Source organism: Gymnogyps californianus, chromosome 3 (genome assembly GCF_018139145.2).
Source record: "Gymnogyps californianus isolate 813 chromosome 3, ASM1813914v2, whole genome shotgun sequence".
Lineage (NCBI taxonomy): Eukaryota > Metazoa > Chordata > Aves > Accipitriformes > Cathartidae > Gymnogyps > Gymnogyps californianus.
In genome coordinates this window covers 27,538,686-27,566,008 of record NC_059473.1, presented here as the reverse complement: position 1 = coordinate 27,566,008, position 27,323 = coordinate 27,538,686, and the positions used below count along the sequence as shown (strand labels likewise).

The window sequence follows — 27,323 nt, the reverse complement described above, 5'->3', positions numbered from 1 at the left end:
AAAGCTGAGGTGGACTAATTTTAATCTTGAGATAGTCTGAACACACATCATAATGATAAAACAAGAAAAAAAAGGGTGAGGAATAGAAGAGTGCAAGCCAAGGAAAGCCACCTTCTCCTTCCTCCTTTTGCTAATACACAAAGAAAGAGAAGGTCTCCTAGTTTTTAAAAGCTATTTCCAAACTTTATACAGATGTGTTCAGGAAAAATCCTTATTGTGACAGTAAAGAAAGAACAGATGGAAAATACGGGTGACTGTTACTTAGGTGAGCACTGCTAGGCTTCAGACCCTTCCCCAAGGTCTGTCCTCCTGCGGGGCTTCATAGCCACTGCAACGTAGACACCAAGGACAAGCTGAGGAGCTGATCTCTGCAGGTCCTCTCAGGCAACAGAGACGTGCAGTTTCAGTCTCCCCTCTGCCGACAGAAGGCATTTTGGCGGTCTGACTCCTAACCCATCCCAAGTGTTAGCCCGCACCAGTGCGTCTCAGTGCTCTGCGCTGTCTGCAGATACCAGCAGGCATCACTGCCTGTCATGTTGGTAAGGGACTTACTTATCTTACCCTCTACTTTTTTGTCTCTGCTTTCCTAAGATCAGGTGACTCATTTTTCATATGTGAAAAGCTGAAAACCTGCAGTGCAATGTACAGCAAATAGAGGAAAAAATACTGGTGCAAAGAGTTGCAAGTTGGTCCAGTCAGAACACCCTCCGAATGTGAGCCAAGATCTGTCTTTGTACCTAAAAGTCTGTGCATTTGAACCGCAACCACACAGGATTTGAAGGTTGAGCAGAGGTCAGTACTCGCTCATAGTATTTCTTAGAAATTCAGTGACCTTCAAGTGAGAGGATTGAAAGAAACAACCACACGCTCAGCAATTACTTCAAGGAGCTTTATATATGTGCTGAAAAAAAGAGAGAAAACCTGCAATCTTCGTCATGACTGTAGTGAGAGAAAAGCCTCCAAGGAGGAGGCAACGTTCAGCATTGCTTACAGAGCACAGCAGCAAAGTCTCCAGTTTCAGTAAGGATTTGAGGAGAAGAGCATCTTATCTGAGCCCAGCAGTGACTTTCAGGGAGAGAGGAAGTGAGGCTGCTGGCTCTTGCTTAGATTAAATTTCTGTTGTCACAAGGAGGAAATTTGGTGCTAATTATTTGAAAGCAATCTCTGCTGTAATTGAGTCTTTGTGAAAGCAAGAAGCTAATGATGTGCGTAGCTCAGGCAAAAACCAGGCAGCCCTCCTCACATCTGTCTGCCAGCCTGCGTAGGGTGAGGAGCAGCTGCATGCCAGGGCAGCCACTTCATCACCGCCATCCAGACCCCTACGCCCGGCCGAACACTCCCATCTTGTGGCAGAGCAGTTCCCACCAAAACTCACCTTACTGCATCAACCTGCACAGGGGAAAGCCAATAGCGCTGCCTGACGCTGTGCCAGTAATGATTCTCCTCTGTCAGAGGCTGGTTCTCATGCTTAGTTTAGATAGTCATCGGTAAAATATTTACTGCAGATGACTAACATCAAGAATAATGGGAAGCAGGAAGCAGCTTCACATCCTTGGGAACACATTTAATGACTTGCAAAATATTCCATCATATTATCTCATTCTATGAGGCCATGAATTCCAGTAAACACTGTGACACTTGAGTGATACCTTTGCTCTCTAAGCTTCTTGGCATGCAACAGTAATATTTTCTTCTTCCTAGAGATGAAGATATTGCATCGTTTGCCTTTGCACAAAACAAGATGAAGCCTGAAGTGATTTTCCACACTGCAGGATGCAGACATCTGTTATCTCATTCTTACCTCTTCAGGGACATGTCCACTTTGATAAGAAGAATAGTGCAGTCTGAAATGTGTGGGTACTATAATAAGTATAGTGGTAGTAGTTGTTTGCTGATCACAGCTCTTGGAGAAAAAGGATGACTGATTAAGCCTCTGAAGCACAACGCATGGTTTAAGCCAAGATGCTTTTTAACCCTTTATAAAGCTTCACATAATGAATCATTCACAATATTTTCACTATAACATTAAACACATTAAACCAATTTTTGGTTAATAATGCTCAATTGTAAAAGCACAAAAAAATTTGGTCTAACGCCCAGTTTCTGTTGTTGTGTTCTTCTGCATTTGAACCTAGAGCTTGGAGTACATACCAAAGCTTTATACACTTAAGGGAAAAATCACAGAACATTCCTACAGCTTTTTAAATCGTCAATATTTTGTTAATCCCACATTCTTGTATTTTGGAGACCTAGGTCATATTTTATGTTATTAATCTAACTGTATCTCAGCTATTTTATTCATGTTTCAGACTATTGAATACCATTAGCTGAGACTTGTAACCTACCAAGTAGTTAGGTTACAAGGTTGGTAGTGGAAATCACTATAGTTGACTGATCTCAAAAAAGAGCTATATTCAGTTGTGTAAGTTCAGAGCATTTCAGCTTAAAACGTCACTTATTTAAGAACTCCCATTTCCTGCCTTCATTAGTAACTGAATATAAGATAAATATGGTAATCCTATAAAATGTGAGCTATGACCTGGGGGGGATCCTGGCCAGTTAAACTGTCACATAGTGATGCTGAAGTTAGAGCTATGCTGGCTGAAAGAACCAGTCTTTCCTATGCTACAAAGACCTGTTTCTACTACCCATGATTTAAATAAGAGCTGATTTTCTAATCATTCACCACTGAAAACCAAGGGACAATGAAGTAATTTATACAATAGACTGGATACATATGAAGTATGAAAAAGTGTCCTAAAGAAAGAATCTAATTACTTAGAAAGACGTTCCTCCTAGAATGAATGGAGGGAGCACTGGCCAATTTCCATCTGAGATCAAAATCAAAGCCAACATTAATGTGCTAAGCATGCTTTACAAAGCTATTGTAGGAAAAAATACTGTGCATGCAGAACAATTAGTTGTATCTTGGCAGGATTTGGGGGGGGGGGGGGGGGGTGTTGGTTTTTTTTTTAAATAGTAGAAACTATCACACTTACAGATTAATTCCTTTTGCCATGATTCAGGTTTTTTTAAAAAGTTTGTTTTAAAGAAGACAAGCTAATAAAAGCATAGTTATAGCTTCAGTATGAAGTCATCCTGCTTTTTCCTGGGTCAGAAATGTCTGTCTGATGTCTTTAGAATGTGAGTGTCCAGACATGTACAGAGATACATGATGGTTTAACTGTTTGACCTCAAGTACATAAAAGGTTTTCCAAACACATTTTAAACTCTCTTAGTAAAGAAACCCCAGGATTAAATAATGCAAGAATACACTGTTTAGATAGAGAAGAGCAATTATATGTCGCATTACTGGTAGAACTAAAACTCCCTGAGGTTGTACAAATGTCTCTGAAATACGGTGTAGCAAAATTCATGAGGACATGTCATTTTATCAACACTTATTTAAAATTCTTTGCCAAACACAGCTATGCCCTTGCTACCTATGAATAATGTGAATATTCCTAACCCACAACAATAAAATCTTTGTATAATAATGTATAATGAGCTGTCATCAGATAGTTAATATTATAAAGTTGTTATGTGAAGCCCAGACATAAGGACACTAAGGTGATAGCAAAAAAAGTCAAATGGCTTTTTTAGGGGGCCAAACTCCAGGGAAGCAGAACTTCAAAAAGCCTAGTATATCAATAATATCTCTGGGACACATCTGCCAGCTTCAGCGAAACCCAAGATTTGCAAATCTCAGAGAAGTCTGATGAAGACCTTCAATTCACTTATGAGGAGGCAGACTAGTGTAAACGCGCACATGTTGTCTCGGCAAAGCTACCCATCTGCCACCTGTCCCTTTCCAGCTCTCTGCCCACCCAGCTCCCATATGCTCTATCCTCTTTCTTATTTCCAGGCTGTTTTCCTTGCTAGTTTATTCTCTACAGATTTTGTTTAAGTTGCTATCTAGCCCCTTTCTTTTCATTTTCCATGTGTATCCTCTCCTCGCTTCCCTGAATTTCTTCTCATTTTTCCTCCTGAATTCTACTGCTCAAGACTCAGTGAAACTAGCTGTCTTTTGAGGTGCTTCTCGGGGCCTCCTGGATTTCAGCCCTCTTCTTCAAACTGTTCTTCCGTTTGCAATTTCTGCTCTGTCCTTTCTCTTTGCTTTTCTCCCCTTTCCTCTGTCATCCTTTGGGCTTGGTTATCTTCAAACATTTCCTAATGGGAAAGAGTTTTGGCACGTTATCATTTAGTTCGTTGTCCAGGAGACATGTTTAACTCCTATGCAGCAAGGACCAGACAGAGGAAACGTTTCTGTTTCAGAAAGGCTGTTCCCCAGGATTGCCCTGCAAACTTGGACACTTGTGAGAGGACCACAGACTCATAAGAAAGGTAGCAGAGGAACCGGTCAGCTTGGCGGATGGGTATACAATTTCTAATACCACCTCACCTGAAAGACCGCAAATCATCTTTCTTAAGTTCCTTTTTTGTCAACTTGTCTCAGTTCGGTTGAGCAGCCAGCACCTTTTTCAAGAAATAATGACCAAACAGCCGTGGAAAGAGGATTGTTCTCACCCAAACATTCTTCCTTTCCCTTTTTCTGGCAGACGGACCTGCCAGGTTGGCAGGTAACCTCATGCACACAGTCACACTTCCTTTCCATCTCTGAACAGGATTAAGATTTTATAATCTCACTCTACGTGATAACTCTGTCTTGCAGCTCAGCAAGATTGAATCCAATTATTCACTGCTGGATTTCCAACAACCAGGAGGAAGGTAAAAGTTAAACTACAGGAGCATTATATATGTTCCCGACAAAACTAGGGAAAATTAAACAGCCTCTACAGTCCCTTTACGGAGGTGGACGTTTTCAGAAATTGCACAGTGACATCTAGTATAGATTTAGAGACACTGTACTAATGCAAACAGGAGAAAAACAACACATTATCTAGACTAGATATTACAATGACTATGACTTATTAGCATACTCTGTAGTTTTTTTGGTATTCAATAAAATGTTCATTGTGAGGCTTGCTCTTCCCACCCAGTAGTGAACTGGCACCGGACAAATAACTTCTCTGATTTCTATGAGAAGAGGACTTTCAAAGATATCCATCACAGACAATTGACACTTGTAGGAGGCCACCAATTTCTTCCAAGTTTTTTTCTTGCAACCTCCAATGTCTCTTCTTATTTAACCAAGCTTGGTCTATTCCATTAGAACTTTTAGGTTGTCCTGTCCTTTTCCACAGGATAACCGTGAAGGGGAGCAGCTCTTCCATGGAGGCTTTGTGAGAAGCACTTGACATCAGTCAGTGCTCTTGAGAACCAGATCTTTCTCCTAAGGAGACCTTCCAGGTAGACTCCATTACACAAATATCTGTTTTTAAAGTGTCTCTGTAGTTTATATTTTAGAGAAGTTTTCTCCCTTCTACCAATCAGAAACTATTAGAAATTAATTATAATTGTTTATGGGCCTAAGAAGCAGCTCTTCACAAACACAAGTTCCCATAGTCCCAGGTAGCCAGAAGCATGGTTTCGATTAACAGTAAGTTACTAATTAAAATCAGCCAATTTTAAAAACTCTTCACCATGGGTGAAATTCAGTCTGCAGAAGAGAAATCCCACATAAAAGAGTTTCAAGAAATATGCAATTTCCAGACTAAATTGTCCAGGCAACATGACTAGAGACAACTTTAACCCCTCCCTGTAACCCTTTACATGCCCTTCTGCTGCCTACTCTGCCTATTCTGTTACTCAGTTACTGTTCCTGATGTCAAAATCCAAGGAATTATGTGCAGAAACTCTATTTTCAGCCACTATCAGAATATTAAAGGCAGCTGTTGATGCTAAAATAAATAATTTGCTGTTTTGTTTGAGTGATTCTTGTGACTCAGATAATTCCGAAACAGAAATTAGGCTGATGACCTAGTGCTCGTCACTGAATTCAAAGCAACTGTGCTAATCAGGTTTCACAAAAAGGTATTTTATTAGGTCGTAATATGAAATTTAATTTCCCCCTCTGCCTTGTTTAATGCTTCAATTTTTACATGATTGGAGGAACTTGTTCAATTTATGCCTGCCCAGCAGTAGCTAGTATGGACATTTATTAAAGAAGCTTTGAAATATATCAGAGGAATCTTAGATCAAGAAGTGTGTCAAAGGCAGAAGTTTCTGTTCAGTGCACCACATACATTTAAAACAACATGTGATCCCTTCAGCATTTTTCCTCCTTTTAGCTAAATAAAGTCCTTATCACTATAGATTAAAGAATAAACCTCTATTTTACAAAATTGCCACTGTTCAGATTTACTATTGTGGAAGGTAACAATTCCTGCAGATAACAGAAATTTTTAAAAATCTATAAATTTTCACCAGTTAATGTATTTTTTACAGCTGTGTTGGTTTTGGCTGGGGTAGAGTTAATTTTCTTCTTAGTAGCTAGTATGGGGCTATGTTTTGGATTTGTGCTGGAAACAGGGTTCATAATACAGGGATGTTTTCGCTATTGCTGAGCAGAGTCGAGGCCTTTTCTGCTTCTCACACCACCCCACCAGCGAGGAGGCTGGGGGTGCACAAGAAGTTGGGAGGGGACACAGCTGGGACAGCTGACCCCAACTGACCAAAGGGATATTCCATACCATGTGACATCATGCTCAGCATATAAAGCTGGGGGAAGGGGAGGACATTCGGAGTGATGCGTTTGTCTTCCCAAGTAACCGGTTAGGCGTAACGGAGCCCTGCTTTCCTGGAGATGGCTGAACACCTGCCTGCCGATGGGAAGTGGTAAATGAATTCCTTGTTCTGCTTTGCTTGCATGCGCGGCTTTTGCTTTGCCTATTAAACTGTCTTTATCTCAATCCACGAGTTTTCTCACTTTTACTCTTCCGATTCTCTCCCCCATCCCATCGGGAAGGAGTGAGCGAGTGGCTGTGTGATGCTTAGTTGGCAGTTGGGGTTAAACCACGACAACAATGTAAACAAGCTTTAGGAAAGATTTGTGCTTTCATTCTAGGCAAATAATAATAATTATTTAAAAACTCTACCCATTTCATCCTTTTATTCTCATAACTTATGTGGAATAGAATGAAAAATGATTAGCGATATGGTTTTAGAAGCGAGCTATAGAATTCAATTGAAAATTCAAACCCTGTCGGAGGTGTTCATGGGTAATTAAATATTAAAAATAATGTAATTCCATACTCTGCAGAAATAGGTCTGTTTCAGCTTCAGGTTCTTATTGGAGCTATTTACATTTTGCTCTTCACCCAAAAAATGCATGCACTGAATAGTCATCGGTTCTGGTTTCAATCACCGACTTTCCCTTGCAGCAAAATGTTGCTGAAGCACTGTACCTGTCATGCATTGCATAGCATCAAATCAAATGATTTATGAGTATCTGACAGTGATCTGATGCTTCTAATTTGTCATTCACATGTGCAAGCTGTGACAAAAACGAGACATCTTTTGGAAAGTGGAAATGCACCTGAGGAAGCTCAGTCTTATTTAGTTGTCTCACATACCTGTTGATGCACCCAAAAAAACTGTAAGGGAAGTAGAAAGACGCCTTCCTGACAGCCTATATGTTTATCTGAAGTCCTTCTAACATGACCTCTGCGGGTCCCCGCTCCGGGGGCTGCAGCATGACGTGAAACCCCACAGGACTGGGGCCCCTCACCCCCAACCTCAGGCTGGGAAGTTTAACACTGGTACCCCTTTACAAAGCAAAAACAATGTTTCTCACCTTCTGCAGTCAGTCAATCCATATGCTGCTTTTCTCTTACATACCTAGAAAATTTTTTTCTTCTCCATCCTTTTTTCAGAAAAAGCAAGGAAAATGATAAAACTGATCTTTTGCCTTTGTCCTGTTTTTCCAGCACTTTTCCTGTCCTCCTTGCGGTGCCTTTACAGTATAGTAGCAATATGATACATTGCTTAAGCCGGAGTCTTAATTACTGAACTATTTCTTTCTCTTAATGAGAGAAATTGGGCATTTGTTTACCATAAGTCCTGCCTTATTCATTTCAGACTGTGGTAAATGTTTGTTCGGTGTCCCCTAACAGCTACTAACAGTAATAACACGTATTCTTGGGGGATCACGTCTTGCTTATTAAGGCAAATGTTCTTTTTCTGAAATGCTGTTATTTACAAAGTAATTTCCTCTCAGCATGTTATGGATACAGCTGCAAAAGACTAAGTAAGGGTCACAATCCATTCAATTTCCCTTCCATCCACAATTCCAAAAATCAAGAGAAGAAAAAGAAAAGAAAATCCATATGGAAAGCAATGTCTCTGAAGATCCGCACTGGAGCAATCATAGCTTCACCTAGAAAATAAGTTCTTCTGAAGCAGCACCTGAAACAGGAAAAGGATGACTAGCCTGAATGGACTTTCCTGCTCCCCAAAGAGCGTGGCTCCTTGATGAGCCTGACAGAGCATTTTGCAGAGCCGTGGAGTATGACCTGGTCCTATCCTTACAGCCAGCTCTGCACTGAGCATAGAAATCTTTCAGTGCTGGTGCAAACTGTTGATGGCTTCATGTATTCAGAATGCCTGTGTCTGAAGCTTGCATCTCTATATCTTCGTAAGAGTTTGTTTCCTAGAGTTGTTTCAATGACAGAGGGTACTTTGTCTAAAAGTTAGAAGTGATTTCATAAGTGAATTCGATTTTCTACTTGCAACTAAGTCTAGATTTAAAACCTCTGCACTTGATGCCCAGTGAACCAGTAGGAAACCATGAGGCTTACACTCATTAGTTCACATTAGAAAACTGACTTTCTGAGATGCAATCCTAATGACCATTCACATTTTTCGTAGGATTTTTATCTCACTTACACAGGACTGCTGGGAGGTCATTTTACAAATTAGTTAGTGATATTTAGTCATACTGCTGAGGCAAACTGTTGCATTTGATACTAAAAATTGTAATGCTATAGTTTACAGTGGAAAAAGAGAACAGATACTAAAGCTGCTGTAGAGTCTCTGGAGACACAATTATGGCTTATTTCTGGTATTCTGAGTAGCTGGACTCAGCATAATCACCGTCTCACTTTAACCCCAAAACTAAGTGGATTTCTCCTTGGCACTTCCCAGCTCGTGGACTCACTAATATGTAGCAATGCACATAAAACAGTACTCAATCCAATTTCCTTTCAGACCAGCATGTTGTAGAGACATAAATATATGCAAAGAATTTGCACCACTGGAGAATCAAGTTGACTTTCAGTCAGGTTGACTAAGGCTCTGCCAGAAAAAAATTTTAGGTTCTTAATCCTTTTAAATTGTGGACTTTAACTTTTGTACCTTAAAATTCCATGATTATCATGAGTCTTATGATAGCGCATTCTTTAAAGATCCAATACATGCAAAAATCTCAAATTTTATTTCAGAGAAATAGAAATTCTAGTGCTCATAGCTTCAGAAAAACGTGTTCATAAAGGCTGAGAAAACAGCCTTTTAAGAAAAACTGTATCACTTTTTTTTTTTTTTTTTAATCCTACGATTTGGAACGTGGCAAGTCAGTCATGGTATCAGAAGATCAGCAACTCAAACCTTGCAATCTGTTATCATGAAGACCATTAAAACTTCCAGATAAGTAAAGACTTCGTACTGTATCTGGAATTTGGGATTCCAAATCTAATAACAGTAATTCCATATTTCTTATGTTTCTTTAAAAAAAAGCAGAAATATGCCAACTTCCTAGCACCGGCTTAGGTAGTGATTTAAGTTTTCTGATGAATAACTAGCTCAGGAAAAGACAGAGTCCCAAGGACACATTGATCCAAACACTAATCAGAACGCAGGCTCCTTCTTGAAAGGTAAATATCAGAAGTTTCCTTGACACCTGCTGTGGGCACATGCACACGCTTCTGACAATATCTCTGTAAATCTGTCATCAGATCTTGCGTCTTCTACTCCTACAGGATCTTGCCTTTAGTTCTTACGTGTTCAGCAGGATGCCACCTCCTCCACTAGTCCTTCCCACCACTTGGGCCAGATTCTCTATACTTGGGCGATCATCCTCCACTTGCTTCTTCCCCAACTCAAGGAACCTCACACTTGGCCCTTTCCTGCTATCTGGACCTTTTCCGCCTTGGGCCAAGAGCCTTTAGGCATGCTTCTTTTTAGCAGCATATCCACAATGTCCTTCCACTTACTGCTTTTTCCCATTGCTGAGCCTCTTTCCTTCAGCGCAGCTTCTTATAGCTTCTCTTGCTGCTTGCCACTTTCTCCCCAAAAAAGTTACTAGGGCATGTATATACTGTTTTAGGACATACAGGCCTGATTTCAACTTAAAATAGCTAACTGTGGTATCACTAGCAGTCTACTTGCAGCAATATAGAGTGCTGTCCATAGGATAATTGCCTAAATTAACTAACTTTCAAGGCATCTAATTATCCTATGCGATGTTCCATGTGGCTGGACTACAACATATACTGGAGCTAGCTAATTGTAAAAAATACAGCCAAATCTACATGAGCTGTGTTAAGTAAAGATGGCATAGCAGTAACCACAGTGTAGGCAGACCCTCAGGATCAGGACTTATTTATAGCATTATCTACCTGATACCCAGATAATTGTAAAATGCTGCAGTCATCACATCCTACATTTGTCCTGATGACCAATGAGCCAAAGAGTGCATCTGAGGTCAGACTGCAAGCATGAGCCAAATCCAGCCATTGCTCGATCCTTGCCACATAGGAATCAAAAACTGGAGTCTTTCACTGGTGGAAATTGCAGATGCTCTTTCACTTTCTGCAAATTTCCCCTCTCTCCACACATTATTCCAGACAGCACTGCATGGATACTGCAGTACTTCTCCTATTTTTAACAGTGTGAGGCACTTGGCTGGGAATTCTCCATGCTCTAATGTGTGTTTGATCAAAAATTTAACTACCTCCTATAATTTAATTGTAAAATGAACACTTCCTGCTCCTGCAAATGATGTTTCCATGGAAACTGCTCATGGTATTGTTGCTACAAAATGAAGGGGGGTTATTAATGGGTCTTTCTGATTTTTTCTGAGTTTAAAAAACAGCTTTAGCTCAGAGTCTTGAGGCTTCAGTATTTCTCATTTGTTGCAGAAAAATATATTCAGAGAAGGAGGTATATAAAACAAGCCATAGTACTATAATATAGTAGCCTAAATTCTTGGCTCCATAGAGCTTAAGCTGAGAAGGGGTAGTTGAGGTGGAGGTGGAATTACATTTTCTATTTAAAATTGTTCATGCAGAATGATGAAAGATACCTATTATGGGATGATACATTTGTAATTTCAGAAGATGATTGTAGGCTGTACTGATCAGGGACATTTCGAGTACAGTTGGAGACTCCTGAAAACCAAGTAATTTATTTCAATATCATCAATATAATCCTCATTGTAGGAAACGCTACTCTGGAGTCTCCTCAGAAGCACTGTTAGCATGAGGGAAGCATCCAAGATAACTTCCTAGCCTTCTGGTTCAGCTGGTAAGCAACTGGTATGCTTAGTAACACCTTCCTACAAATACCCATGCGCACACTCAAACCTTAGGGCAGATCCTATTTTATCATGCCAAACTAAACCACATTGTGTCCACAGACATTGGAAGTAAGTGGACTCTGAATCTCTCATACCACGAATTTCTTAGTCCTAGGCAATGGAGAGAGAGGTACTGAATGGAAGATCCTGTTGTAGGAGAGCGTGCAGAGAGGTTGAGCTCCAGCTGTGCTTAGGAATTTCGAAAAGGGAATTTCCATTCAAAGAGGTACTGCTGGGGGCCTCACCACTGCCAGGAATGGGTGGAGATCAGGCAGCAGGTAGCCCCCTTTTCAGCTTTCCCTGACGCAAGACTTTTGGCATTTGGCTTCCAACTAGGAAAAGTCTAAAGCAAAGTCTATCTCTCTTCTCTCTAGTAACATGGAAAGATAGGGTGGTTGTGGTGGTGCTCAGGGTCATTCACAGCCAAGAAATCTGGCAAGACTCCTCTATTCACTGACTTCTACTGTATAAAGGAGACTTTTATACTCACTTAAAAACCCTGTCTGAGGTCCACACAAGGTGATCTCAGCTATGGGTACTGGTCCCCACCCGAAGGCTGCCTGCAGTGGCAGGTGGCAAGGCTACATATGCTTTTGCTTAAACTGTGTCTCCAAGGTTTCATCTACAACTGCTAGAATTAAAGACATGTTTTCTAAAAGGAAGACCATGAAAGGGCAGGAGTTATACAATGCCCGTGATCTCCTTGAATTCTATGTAGACTTCTAGTTGGTATGTCCTGGACGACAAGCAAAGAAAACCAGGTGTAAAACCTGTTTTGCCAATATAATTTCACATCCAAAAGAGAAACAGCAAGACTCTGTCCAGAAGTTAAACTAGTATTTAAAACAGAACTATATCTATGTTGCTGAATGCATACATGACAATTTTACTTACTTTTCTGCTACTGAATGCAAAACAGTCTTCGTCCTCCACTTCCTTTGCATTTTTGCTGTTAATTAGCAAGTCTAGAGAAGAGAAAGCATATTAAAAGGAGTCAAAAGGAGGCAACTTTCTGATGATATAAGATGATGCTATGGCAGTTGTTAAAGAAATCCCAACACAACTTAGCTAATTATATCTAGAGGTCTCAATTTGTTACTTTTGATCTAGGATTATATAGCTTGCTTTCCTCTTGTTAATTGACTAGTTCAGAATTTCCTGAACATTATATCATCTTTGATCCAGCTGCCTTTGTTCCCTTTCATCTGTTTGCAGAACTCCATTTAACAATACTAGCAAGAGTTAATGACGACTGAAGTCTTGATATTTTTGAATGAGAGTGCCAAAGTCATCTTTGACATCAACTATCAGTCACAGCAGCTTCTGCTGAAAGATAAGGCTTCCTCAGTTGGTCTTTATGTTTTTTGGAAAATGTTGGGGATAAGGTATCACATGTTCTTTCTTGACCCTGATGTCTGAATTCCACCAGGTAGCAAATGGCTCACAATGAAAGAACTTCGGTAGTGTCCTGTTAGGATCGGTCTGAGGTTGCTAATACTAGATGATCAGTACAAATGACTAGTGTCACCTGAACTAGATGACATGGGAAGAGCATCTTTAGATATTGCTGCCCTTGTTCTTATCTTCCAGTATGTTATCATCATGTTTTCCAAGGCCCTTCCTCTTAGATTCTCTCATGGATGATGACACTAGTATGAAGTGTTTGCCATGCAAACCAGTTTTGGGTTAATTTGTTATCTGAGGATCTTGAGAGATAAAGGTCTATAGCACCTGTATCATTTGCTGTATATGAGAAAGTGTTGCTTGACTACTGGCAAACTATGTCAAAAAGTATTGCCAAATTTCAGGAAAGAATTCTTTTTTTTTTTTTTTTTCTTATATTCATTTTATTTTACAGAGCAGTTTTTTCAGCTTACCCTGCTGATTTGGAAATGAGGAGAGTTAGCAGCACTTTGCCAATGTCACAGACTTTAGTAATACACTTGTTAGATGAGGAGTTCAAATAGCTTTCCTTTGGCCTCCTGAATTTTACAGCTTTCACGCCTGAAGAAAAACCCACACCTGTCTGAAAAAGCTATTTCTGTAACACGGTTCAACCCAGATAGGAGGAGAGCTAGGATTTATAGCCCAGCAAAGAGAGATTTAAAGGTGGCCTTCCCTGCTGCTGACTTCAGACATTCACCTTGACTTCAATAAAGCTCTGCTCTTCTTGCCGTACAATCCCTCCCCTGGCAGGATATAAAGACAGAACTTTCTTTCACCGTCACTAGGTATTGCCAGTCATTTGTTAAAATAAAAATTGTCAGAGACTATGTCCCATGTGCTCCCTGTCCTTTGCATTGGCCATTCCCATGCTTGCCCCTCCATGGTGGTGGTGATGATAGGATTGAATACTCAGGTAGGTCTGGTGTTGACAATTAACTGTTATCTCCTCCAGACGTGCTTTGATAGGCCGCTTGCCAGCTATGGCACCAAAGTGGTTCTTTTCTGTGACCATTTACAGCAAAACCAAAACCAAGTCCATTACTATCACTGCATAGAAAATAATATTCAGAGCCAGGTACCGGGATTTGATGGATGTCCAATTAATTTAGACTGTCCAATTATTCTAGGAGTCTTTTGGGGGACCAGTCTGCAAGACCTATGCTTTCATGTGTTGCTTCTGTCATTATCTTGAAGTACAATGTCATAACTTAGAGACTGACTAAAACCTTCTGAAAAGCCATTTTACAATGAACAAAGGAAACAAAGCTTTGTAACTCTATTTTACCTTAGCTGGACAACAGAACTCAATTCTTATTTTCAGATTTTTTTCTATACTTTCATGGACCAAGACATCTTGGTTTGGTTCTTTTCAGTCTTACCGGCCAGTAAAAACTGCCCTCCTCACACCTCCCCACACCAATTCCACTATAGACAACAAATATATTGTTAACGTAAGCAACCAGTTAATGCCTTCAGAGCTCACGAGAGCCTGGATCCTCTCTGGCTCATTACACAGGCTACGGTGGCAATCTGTCTCCAAGACCTCGGCAATGCAAAACAGTTAGTACAGCACGCGGGATCCTTGCGAGAGGCCAGGTAACAAAGGGACAACTCTTCTCCTGAGCCAGCAGAAGCTGCCCCTGTGCTATTCCTTTAGGGTCAGGACACACAAAAAAAAAAAATCTGAAGCTCTGACTCTGGCAATCCTTACTCCTCCTGATGAATGGCTGTTTCATTCAGTCCTTTCTTGCCCTTCTCTTTAGTGGTTATCCTGTTGCTTGCCTTGCTCTTTCCACCTTAACATCCTCATTTTTTCTTTATTGGACTTGGATAAAGCATTAGGCAGATGTTATCCAAAAGTGAAGAAAAAAATATGTTTCGGGATAGTGCAGTGTCCCTTAAACTCTTTGTTCAGTTAGGAATTTCCTTTTTCTTTTAACACTGTAATCACAATTAGCAATTCTGTAAAAATTATTTACAGCATCTGACTTCTCAAAAGAAGGCAAGATTACTGAGAACAGTTTTAACAGCTTTGACAGAGATTTTATGCCAATAAGGACTATAATACATGTACAAGTATAGTTTTCACATGTAGAACAGAGGCTGAAAATGAGGATAGAGGCTCTGCACATACAAGCAGAGCATCATGGCTTTGGAGTCCATTAGGAGGAGTGCTTCTGGCAGCAGCAATTGCTATTAGCTGTCTTTCTCCTAAATATTTTGTGCTATACAGCCCATGTTGTTCTCTTAAAATTATGGCATGGGTCTACTTTAAAAAGCAAATCATCTATGACATTTCAGTGAGATCCTTTTTAGTTAAAGCCTTGCTACAAAGAAGGATTTTTAAAACAACTAAATAAAGTAGCCACCCCATTTTGTCTAATGCATGGATGATGTGACTCAGCTCTGCTGGCAACAACTACCTTCTGAAGGCTGAGTCAATTTATAGCTTCATAAAGAGCAACTGATAATGACCAGTGCGTATACATTCTGTTTCTGATATTTTATTGATCAGTGTAGGTGTCTGAATGGTGATTTCCCACTGCCAGTTCCACTGAGTAATAGCTTGAAAGTGCTTTAAATATTAAATATAGCTGGAAGATTTGTTTTCCACAAACAGGGGGAATCCTATTGTTTTAGCCCTTGCAGGGTTATTGTGCTATGAATAATTGAAGAAGCTGAATTGAAAGGTTAAGGCTCCAAGCAACTCTCCCACAGATCTGAGAAGAGCTGGCTAAAAATGAATGGAAAAAAAAAATAATCACCCAAAGTTTGGCTGTTTCATTAACATTTAAAAATTGGTATTATTCTCATATCCAAATTATAGTGTGCAATAAACAAATCAGAAAGCTGATCTGGAGACATTCCACATACTGATTAGTTTTCTCGGCACAAATCCTAGGAACAGAAATCGTTCTGATCATAAAGGGCAGGGGCATGGGCATGAGGAGATTGGTGAAGCAAGATTTCGTAAGGACACAAAAAGCACCTCAGAGCAAGTCAGCTCTTCTAACACAGACACTGAAATCAACCAGATTGGAAATAGAGACTTCCAAACATCTCCTGATTAATTTGTAGCTGTTGGCTGTATGCTTGGGTGTGTTTTCCCCAGTCTCAAATACAAGCCTGTGCTCAGAACTGTTCCACTGTAAACAAGGATGTGTTTACAATACCTTTAAAGAAATGGATTCCATGTTTATCTGAAGAAACATATTTTTCATTCAAGGAAACATCAAACTACTGAAATACAAAAACGCAAAGGTAAGGTGTCATCTCTGTTGTGCCACGCGTGAAATGGTTATGAAGTGGACACCACTGGTGGTTTGACCTTGGCAATAGTTTATTTCCCGACACTAAAGTGGCAGAAAGTCCTCTCCTTCTTATGCCAGAGACCAAGGAGTTTTAAACTTTGAATCAGTGCTAAGAAAGCAAACACTTTTTGTTTAACTGTCATGAAGCAATGCAGAGCAGGCCTAATTTCACTGTAAACAGATTTTATTCACTAGAATTGTATTTCCTTTCTTCCAGCCAGGCTTCATTACTTACTAGAGCAAGAAAACAACATTGGCATACCAGCCATTTCTTTAAAATAGAGTCACATTAAGAACACATACAAGAAACCTAACATCTATAGGCACTCATCTTCAAGGAACAAACAGACAGGTATTTTAAAATATCTTGTTTGTCCTGTTGGTGCCGAATTTTAAGAACAAGATGAGCTATGAACTAGACAATACCATATATACCAAACCAGTTTCCAGTTAGAAACTTCTTATAAGGCATCATAGCCATCACTAAGAAATTTTGAGCACTGTTAATAGGCCAGAGCTCAAAAGATAAGGAAAGCACCATCCTGGAAGAAACCACGGGGTCTCGGTTTGCATAGGTTTGCTTTCTTCTTTTGAAAAAAGTTTGCTTTTGGCTTTTTGTGCATAAATGAAGTATTCACATTGCCGTTGTCACTTAATGCTAGATCTTAAATTCTCAACTTGCTTTTATTTTCAGCATTTGATAAGGTTCTCCCAATCCTCTGAGGAGTATTGAGGCCAAGTAAAGCTTCATACATAAAAATTAAATTACGTTGCTTTGGTCATCTACAAAACAACTTCACGTCTTGCTACCAACATAATCTTTTCTTTAAAAATGCAAAAACTGTCCCCATAATGTTCTCCATGTTGAAAAATTCTTGTGGTACTCACAGGAGGATATGGCGATCTCAACTGCATACAACTCTCGGTAAAATTCAGCAAACTGTAGAGGAATTAGAATAAACTATCACACACAATTTAAACTGTAAGGAAAATTAAACCAGGCAAATAACCCCTTTTTCTTTTTTTTTAAATGAAAAGAACAAAGCATAATGCTTTTGTACAAGACCTTTCCTGTCCACAGTGGGTTTAAGAGCAGCACTGTGATTGTTGATTACTAATCTAGGTTGTCCTTTCTGGTTTTGTGGAATAATCAGAAACAATACAGTGAGAAATTAATAGCATCTCAGACAGAATCATTCATCCACCATTTCTGCCTTTGCGGGCCACTTTGTGCAGTCATTTTTCTTTTTCTATTTTAGAGCAAGGCTAGGTGGCTCTGCAGAATGAATCTGCATTTTATGGACCATCCCTGCACTGCCCGGCTCTTCCACAGCCACTCCCATGAATTTGATTCCCCCTATTCATTTGGCTATGGAGAGAAGCAGATGGGCTGCATTTACAGAGCACCTCTGTTTTTCTCTGGGTAGACCCTAGAGTACTTCAGAGATTTAACACACATCAGCAGACGAACAACCCCAGGCCATGAGAGCAAGCGAGCATTACTGAATGAAATTCTATCAATTTCAGTTAATATACTGAACTCATACAAATAATTTGCTGCGATGCTGTGAGAGCTAGTGAGTAGCTCAGGCAGGGAACAATTCTGTTTGAATAACAACTGTCATCTTTTCCTCTTAATTTCCGAAAAAAATGATGAAATAGACCCTGCAGGCAAACCATGGATGATAGGGTGCCCATAAGCCTGATAAGATGCCATTAAGCTAACTCTTTGCATTAATGTTTAAAGAGCCAATGAATCTGTTGTTATGTTTAGCTGTATGAACTGTTTTTCACGACAGCTGTTGAATACTGAGATTAATTAATAGATTATTATGTGTCCTCACAGCTTCAAACTATTAACCTTGAGTAGCCTTTTACAGTTAATCTCAGCTCAAAAGGAATATTGCACTAAAAATACTGAGAAAAATCAATTTTTTCTTTCTTCCCTAGCACCATTTATCAGACACTAAATTAGAAAAGAATTATATTTAAAGGACGTTTTCCTGGAGTTGCAACCTTTTTTCCTTTCAATTCCTCTTACAGGTAAAGATGGCCAAGTTGTGGCTAGCTTCATTTTTACCAAGAGAGATATTTTAGGGAATACAGCAACTGTAAAAACATAGACTAAGTATCCACACATACTGCCTAAATACCGGCTCTGCTGTTAGACCACTGATTACTGGCACATCCTGTGTTTTCTTCCACATGTTGGTCTCCAGCATGGCAATATAACAAGGTCATGAAGGGCCCCACACAGGAACAGCCACAGAAATACAGCTTCTTTTGCTGCGCAGATCACTGCACAGTCACCAACAGCAGAGAAGTAAACCAAGTAGTTTCACCATCCATACAGGAAAGGGAAGACCAAAGAAAATCATTTACCACTCTGTGGGCTTCATGGTTTCCTCTTGTCCACTGTTTTTACCCAAATATGTAACATGGAAAGGAAAGACCTCAGGAATACCACCTTGGTGCTTTTTCTGTTTGTTTTGATATAGGGACTGAGCTATTGTAATGTTTCTAATCACAATTTGTGTATGACTTTTCCTAATGGAGTCTTAGAGTCTGTAAAAATACACTGTGTGTGCTTGATGTAGGTCTCAGGTGTTCCCCACCAGGGAGTCGGAGACAGAGTGCTGCAAGGTCACCAAGGAGCAAATCTCATCATGTACCCCAGCACTGTGCTGCAGGGTGCTCCCCCTGTTAAATTCTGCTGCCAGGCTGGAGTTTGCTTTTGTGCCTTCTTTCTGTGCCCTGCTTTGGAGTCATCCTCTTTTCAGGCACTGTAAAATCATGCTTGTCAGGAAAAGTCTTGATGCTTCCCTTTCTGTCTAGCACGATCGTAACTATACCAGTTATACGTAACATGATTTGTACGGGAGAGCAGAAAAATGTGCTTTTAAAAAGCACGTTTTTAACTTTTAGAAATAAAGACAGGAACAAGCTTTGAGCAGACTATCTGCCTCAAGTGTTCTGGGTGACAATTTTCCACCAGCCCCTTCTTCCAGCCACCACCTAGTCAGACAGTGCTGAACAAGGTCTGAACATTTCTTGCTAGACAATACACTTCATTGTTTTCTCAGTTATGCTGTTCCTTACCATAGTGAGACAGAAATTTTGCTTATATAGGAAAAAGGATTGTCCAAGATACCCTTCCTTCCCTTTACAGCTTCCTTCGAGCTGTGCATGGGATTCATCACAACCCCTCCTTCTTTCTCATGTCTTCCCTGCGAGCATAGTCTTTTTCTTCAGTCAGGCATTTCTTTTCTGTATGTGATTGCTTCCTCTGAACTCCTTACTGAGCTGTTTGAAGACACCACAAAATTCAGATATTTATAAAGTCACCTTAGACCTTACATTATCTTTCTCAAGCCAGTGGAATTACAGGCTCTAAAAACAAGCCAAAAAATATTCTTCTTTTGATGTTATGAAATGCCAGCAGATAATTTCTGAATGTGTGACTCTTACAATAAACGTAGTTACTTTTTTTTTTTGGCACAAAATACAAAATTTGCTTAACTTTTAGTGCCAGGAAAGGGCAGTAGACTGCAAGACATAACTATCAGATGTGAGCTGGCAGGGATCCAGTTGTGGCTTTCTTGCTATTCTTTAAGACTGTAGCTGCAGTCCTGCCCTTTTTGACACTTGATATTCTTATCATCAAAAACAAATTCTCAGGAAGCTGATTTCAACTGAACATACATCCTGCAGAACAAATAATAGTTTAGGCAAACGTTCGTATTGCCCAATAACCTTCTCTAGCATACCTCAAGAACAAAAAGAGAAGCTCCTCATAAAACTTGTATGTAAGTTATGTGACAAGCATGGGTGAGAGGACATAAAGAGGTGATTTATCCACAGCCTCTTCTCCCTAGGAACTCTAAGCACTTCATAAAGAGGGACAAGTACTATTTCAGAGTTGCAAAGCAAGAGAAGATGAAGTGTTTTGTCCACAATCTCATAAGTCAATGGTGGAAACATAAACAGACCTTAGGTTTTCTAGGAGTGCCTTCCTTGAGAAAGAGCCAGAGGACTGAAGGCTATGGTCTCTAGGTGCTCTCCTATGATTGCCTCCATACCTTGGAATTACATCTTTACCCTCTGCTTACACTTCAGTGTTTCCTGTAAGTTTATTTCATTTAAAAATACCTTCTGTTGTTCAGTACTTTATAGATGAGTGTGAGTGATTTTTAGCGTCTGCCCTTCTGTACCTATGAATTATATGCAAGTCTTGTAGGCATAGGTGAAAATGCACTGACAAGGAAATGCTGTCTATGAGGCTGTCTAGAAATTTAACCAGATACAATACACCCATTTCCAGCTTCAACCAGATACCTACTAACAAAGAACACCCTGCTTATCAGTACATTCATAAAAGTTACCTGACTGTTTATTTGAAAGTAAAAAATTCAGAGAATGCCAACTCAAAACCAGCAATGAGAGGAGAAAAGAGCAGGAATCACCTGGGAATAGTATTCCAAGAAAGGACCACAAAGATGGGATACAGTATTGTGGGTGCTAGGCAATGTTTAAGGACCCATTGAATAATTTGCAAAATTATTTTAGCATATCCATTCATGAGCATGGAGCCTCAGATGTAGTCAAAATATTCTGAAGCTGAAAAACAAGTCCACAAAAATACAGCAGTATCATTTTAGACCAAAGCTCGAAGTTATTTTTGGAAAATGTGGCTTCCCAAAAGGACCCCAAATTCCACAGGAATAGGCCAAATGAGTAAAAGTAAATTAGCTTTGTCAGGCTGGTTTCCTTGTGGGAAGACTTTAGTTTTAAGATGCGTAACTCAGCAGAGGTGTTTCTTTGTAAAACCAGTGGTGGCAAACTTCTTGCATATGGACCACTGGGACAGTTTTGAAAAGCAGAAAAATTTTCTCTCTTTATTAGGAGCCACATTTTCTTTGAACTAACAGCAAAGAGAAAAATGAATCTCTGAACTGGTTGCGATAAAATCAGAGCCAGCTCCCATACTGTATCCAAACTGGCTTAGAACCTCATTTATAAAGTGCTGTTGACACTTTCACCTGAAGACTGAATACCCTGTGTACTAACAACCCCACTAGATAATATAAGAGAAATGCATACAGTGTCAGCACAATTCTGAGCACTCTCTTAAATCTTTAAGAGTTTGTCTCCTGCAGGAGCTGAGAGGGCACAAAAATAACTGACCAAGAAATGACATCAGAATACATTGAAAAAGAAAAAGGAAAAAGACAGATTGGTCCACAGTTCCTTTTTTACTGATTTGAGAAAGCTGATGGGGTCTTTAGCTGTTATAGTATGGATAATGTAAATGCATTAGAGAAATATATTTATATTGTTTAGCAAGATTCAGAGATAATGGCTTAGCATCATTTTTCACATAGACAGTTACTGACTCCAAGTTGCCATAATGCTCTTTAAATGCAATTCACTTGCATGAATGGGGTGACACAGCAAGATGGACTAAATTCAAGGATCTGGTTAACTGGGCACAGCTTCCCTGCTGTAATCACCTGGGCTGCGTGGTTTGCGCCCAGCCAGTCCAGAGAGGGGGTAGCTGTCTTTGCTCACACAGGCTCGGGTACTTCCATCTGCCACTCAATCTCTGGAATAGTTCAGCTTTCACAGCATCATCTGCACTGAAACATTTCTAGGAACTGGTTGCATTTTGAGACTACTTGGCACCCCTTTGTCCTCCCCCCATTCAAAAAGCGGATGCTATTTTAGGAGGAGAAGCACAGTTAATGAAGGCTTTTCCAACCTACTACACTAAAAACATCTCTCTCTTCATGCTTCTGAGCTGCAAATAAGTTAAATGTTCCTGAGTGCTGATCAACTACATGGCTTGAGCCCACAGGGTGGGTGCTTTCAGAGACAATGACAGCTTTTTCAGGTCTTCCTGAAATGTGAGAGGTTGCTGAATTCAGCAGATAAGAAGGTTAGATGCAGAGGGTGTTATTCGGTTGTTTTTACAGATGTGTTCTGTTTCAGTTAAAGAAATTCTGTTTCTGTTAAAGAAATATGGGAAATGTGTCCTAAGGACATTATTATCAATGGTACATCAGTACTTCTTTTTCTTTGCTGCCATCAAAATGTACCCAAAATGGGTAAGGCAGGCCTGAGAAATACCTTTTTCACAGTTACCATAGTGTCGGATGCACCCTGGAGAGGTAAAATGGCGCTCTGCCATCCGGGTGCCAACACGTCCCCATGCCGTTCATCAGCTGGGAGCCCACTGGGCACTGTCAGTGAGGCAGTGGGCAGCGGGCAGCTCTTCTCACTGGATGGAAATACCATGATGGTTTCCTAAACTTGATCTGACAGCCTGAAAGTGAGCCCATCAGCCCAGGCACAGACCCAGGGCAGACAAGGGGCATAAGGGATGCCCTGAGTAGCTGCTTCCTGGGTGCTGCTGACCACCAGCTGACCAGAATGACACGTGAAACTTAGTTACTTAAATTTGACCAGGTGGTTTGCTGTATCCATTTTTGGTGTACCTGTTTATGTTGCATTTTTTAAGTGTAAAATACCCATGTGTAAGCTTTTCACATCAAGGTACCTGCATGCTGTTTGTTTATAAGCAATTTAATACTGTGCAAGGAAGTCTTTCTGCCTGGCTGCAGATAGTTATCCCTTTAAATTATCCTTCAAATCAGGAAAACGTACACTGAAGAAGTATGTATTAATTACATGAGAAATCTACATACCACTACAAACAAACCATGCAGCTTGTCTGACAACTGGAAAGCATAGTTTCTAAATGTGCATAAATAAGGCTAATGTGAGTGTGCGTTAGCGTATGACAGCATTCGGTTCTACACATTCAAAATTAAACCCCTAGTAAATCGAAGCAAAAATCGAAAGGTGGCAAAACTTATTAAGAACTGACAAATATCTTTTTTTAAGGCACGCTTACTATCATGATGTAGGAATGGTACACAGGGCTCTTGCACATGGGTAAATTGCAACAGGGCTGATAAACATTTCAAATCCTGCTCTCTAGTCCATTAAACCCATTTTATGCCCATGCAACACCATTATTGTTAATAATGAATAGTAAATAGGCAAATTCCTTTGAAAACAACCTGTTGATGAAAACGAGTGCAAGTCATGCAGTTAATAACCTCATTACAAATAAAACTACTTCGAAGGAAAAGCAGGATTCTATTAAAGAGTTTTGTTCAATATGATCTCTATCACGGTTGTACCCTGAGATCCCTGCTAGATGCCGTGGGTATAAAATAAGAACCCTCGCCTCAGGAAGCATGCAACCTAAGAAAGAGGATGAAACAAAGATCCATGGCAGTGAGGTGACTTGACTGAAAATGCACTGACCACAGAGCTAGCAGAGAAGAGGTGGCAAAAGAAGCAAGCATGTGCAGCAAGCTTTCAAGTGGGGAGGTTTTAACTGTTGCTCTTCATTTGCAGCCTTTCAGTTTAATAATAAGGCGATTAGCTGTTCATCCACAGACAGGATGCCCACAAGTGTAAAGTGCTAGATTCACTTAAAAAATGGAGACAAACTAACAGGGTCATAAAGGACATACAGTTTGCTTTGGCTTAATCAGCATATCTGGAATTTCCTCGGTAAATATTATAGTGCTGACATTTCTATCTGCATTAATGTACAAAATAATAGCTCGATCAACAAAGGAGAATGTGAAATATTCCAACACAGAAACTAATAAGATTTCCAGATGGGAGCATGAAGTCTATTGAACAGGCTGCTAATGTATTTGGATTTATTTCAGAGATATTAATTATCTCCGGGCAGACAATCGTGAACTACATTTAAACTGATTTTTATTTCATGAGCAGTAAAATGTTATGGAAAGATAATAAAACACGATCATTTAGACTAATATTTCAGAGACGTCCCACAAAGGTAATGAGCATTTATAGAACATTTTCTTTTGGCAAGATATTAGTTTTAAGTTAAATTAATTTACTTGAATGCTTGAAAGACAGCTGCATGAGGTAATCAGGAGGAGATCCAATATGTGCAAGTGTCTCAGAAATGAGGAAAGAGCCTACGAATCACAACTGCTCAGGTACAGGTTTAGATTAAGTGCAAGAGGGGAGGGAATCCACCACACAGGGACACCTGTGAAGTGCACAGGGGTTCACCAGCCTCTCAAATGACAGGAGAAGATGAATGGCAGGTTTTTTCCTATCTTCTCTTCCATTCTGTTACTATGTTCCCTTCTGCCCCACAGTGACACTTCAGCAGTAAAAAATTTAAAAATCCATTAATTTGCCATGCACCTTCACCCAGGCTTATGGTTTGAACTTTTGTTTATTTTTTAAATTCTGCCCTCTCTCCACTGTTCTAAATATGTGATTTATGTTCTGGTTTGGTATCATCTCCAGAGCACATCTACTCTTTTCTTCAGTTGATCTCTCTACCACACACCAGTCAAAAAAAGACCTGACAAAAATCTAACCGAGAGTGAACAAGAATCTACTGTGTCTTAGAGAGTTTATGCATTTGACCTGAAGCTAAACCAGTAGTATAGCATTTGGGCTTGGGTTGTTTCTGACAGGAAAGAAGAAAACCTGCCTGCAAAGGCACAAGAAAATTTCTTTGGGCTTCAGCAACTAGTGACTCAAATGTATTCTGAGCAACACTAGAAGATCTTCTTAAACACAGGATTTGCTCTGATTGCATATCCCCTCCATGAAGAGGTTACTTTCAGAATATCAGCTTAAGAATTTAAAGACTCATTTTATCTCTTCTCCACAGAAGTAAAAAAACCATTTTCTTACAATGCATGAAAATTTATTATGACCACTATGCAAGCAAGGTAGTTCTTTTGCTTTATTTGCCTGAAATCAGGGAATTTACTTGTATTTTCTTAGCAGGATGTTGGTTTCTGTAATGACTAAATCATCCAGGTTTTGCAATATCTTTCTGGAAGCTCTACTTCTTGACAACCTGTTTAACACTTTCATTTGTGTTCTAGGAGAATAATCCTGTATTAGCCTTTATATTAGCTTCAAGATAGTCTATTCAAAATGTTGGATCTGAGAGGACATAGATCTAGTTTTATATTTTCAAAAGTCTTTATGTTGTCATTTTTCTAACAAACAACAAAAGCACTCAAGGGTAGGTTCCCTTAACAACCTTAATAAAGAAAGGCTTTAACTAACTTGAGAGCTGCAGGAAAGGTAATATAGCAGGACACAGCTGTCCCAGGTCCCCAGATTTACTTATTTATTTATGTATTCTAAGTTAGAAGAAACAACTAAGCGGGCAGCTATTTTTTATTCAAGCTTGACAAATAGGGAGGAAACGCCTGAGATCCTAAAGGCAGAATGCACTTTGGATGAAATAAGTCTTGAGCAATAACACTCAATGCCAAGGAAGGAAATAATGGTGGGGTGAGGAGGTGAGGCGAGGAGGTGAGGCGGTGGCACTCCTGCAGAGGTGGAGGAAAGGAGAGCAGAAGCCATGGGCTGCTGCAAAGGGAGCAAGACCATTTAGGCAGTCCGACTAGCTCCTTTGCTGAAGGAGCAGGCGGCGAACACATAACAGATGACAAGGAGAAGGCTGAGTTGCCCTTTTGCGTTAGCATTCACAAAATTTGTGACAAGCCGCTTAACGCCATTAATATTAGCAGGTAGGTAGAACAGAACAGTTAAAGGGCATGATAAAGAATGGATAAATTAACTGTATTAAAGTCAGTGGGGCATGCTGAAATGTACCCTAAAGCCAAAGGAATCTCTTCTGAATCGTTATCCTTGAGAAGTCACGGAAAGCTGGTGAAAGGCAAGCACTGTACTTCCCTTAACATAGAAAGGGTCCAGGGAACCATATATCAGCTTACTTCATGCCCTGAAAGACGCCAGAGCAAATGTTAAATGATCAATTTGTAAGTACATAAAGGATAGTAAGGTGATATAGCATAGCAGTTTTCACGTATATCGAAAATGGTTAAAAAGGGTACAGTGGTTAACTATTCTCCAAGGCTGTTGAGGGTGAAACAAAGAATAATTGGTTTGTTTCATGGCACGGAAAGGTTAGAGGCTAGACTGGAGTTTAGAGTGACTTTCTGCTCTAATAACAAGGACAGCAAAATTCTACAAGAGTGCCTACAAAGCTTATGAAAATTAAGCTGGAGGTTTTCAGTAGCATGTCAGATAAGTATCTGCTAAAGAGCATTTCAGTGTGACCTCTCCTACCTCAGAGCAAGAAGATGAAATAGCAAAACATGAGATATCTTCCAGCTCTTTATTGCTCAGATTCTGTGTTTCATATATTTTAGGACGGTATTTTTCTTACAGATTTTCACATATTGTTTTCAAAGGCAGTCCCAGACATCTATTGTAACTCTTGCCAGCTCGGAACTTCATGGGAACCTTGAAGGTTTTCAATGACTTTAAGATCTCAGCTCATCATTCATAAGATTTTATAAGAATACTAGTTTTCACTTTAAAAAAAAATGGGGGAGGGTGTTACATATCCCCTTAAACTTTACAGTCCTTGCAGCTGTAGAGAAAAACTTGACAACGTGACTGAAGTGTAATCTAAGACTCAGAAATCAAAGAGAATGAGATTCATTTTTTGTAACACTGATTTTCCAAAGCTTGATGAATTATTTTGAAATGTTCAGGACTGGTCATGAGACAAAGAGCAATAGATATTTTCTTCTAGTATCAAAAAGAATTTCAATTAAAAAATGCCAGGTTTAAATTTACTTCTCTTCATTGGGTTTTAAAGCATCCTATTCTTATCTCACATTGTTTAAGGAATTTAGTATGGTTTTCATCAGCAAGAACAGATGCAAGAAAGTAACAGGGATTTATTAAGCATGTGACTCAAGTCTTAGGCTCCTAATCAGCTACTTTTGCAATACTGAAAGAAAAGAAATAATACAAAAACTTTTAATTAGGCCTCCTCTTCCAGGTCTCCCCGGACTACCCTTTGTCACTTTGAACAGACATACATGAGAGCATGTAGCATAATGCAAATATATTCCTAACACAAGCAATCACTTTTTTTAAACCATTATCCATGTATAAACCCAGAATAGCTGTAAATTATGCCAGAATGTATTCTGTTGATTTACAACAGCATGACTGTAAAAAGAGTGTGA

The 27,323-nt window shown here is 39.7% G+C and overlaps 1 long non-coding RNA gene across 1 annotated transcript in view; it reads right to left on the bottom strand.

Moving 5' to 3' along the window:
• Positions 1-3,809: 3,809 nt before the first annotated feature.
• LOC127014927 (uncharacterized) overlaps positions 3,810-27,323 on the bottom strand; it is a 30,762-nt gene continuing 7,248 nt past the window's right edge. Inside the window, exons 3-5 of the long non-coding RNA XR_007766248.1 lie at positions 17,119-17,170; positions 12,368-12,438; positions 3,810-4,170 (exon numbers count right to left, since the gene is read on the bottom strand). This is a non-coding gene — a long non-coding RNA (uncharacterized LOC127014927). The remainder of the gene's footprint in view (positions 4,171-12,367; positions 12,439-17,118; positions 17,171-27,323) is intronic.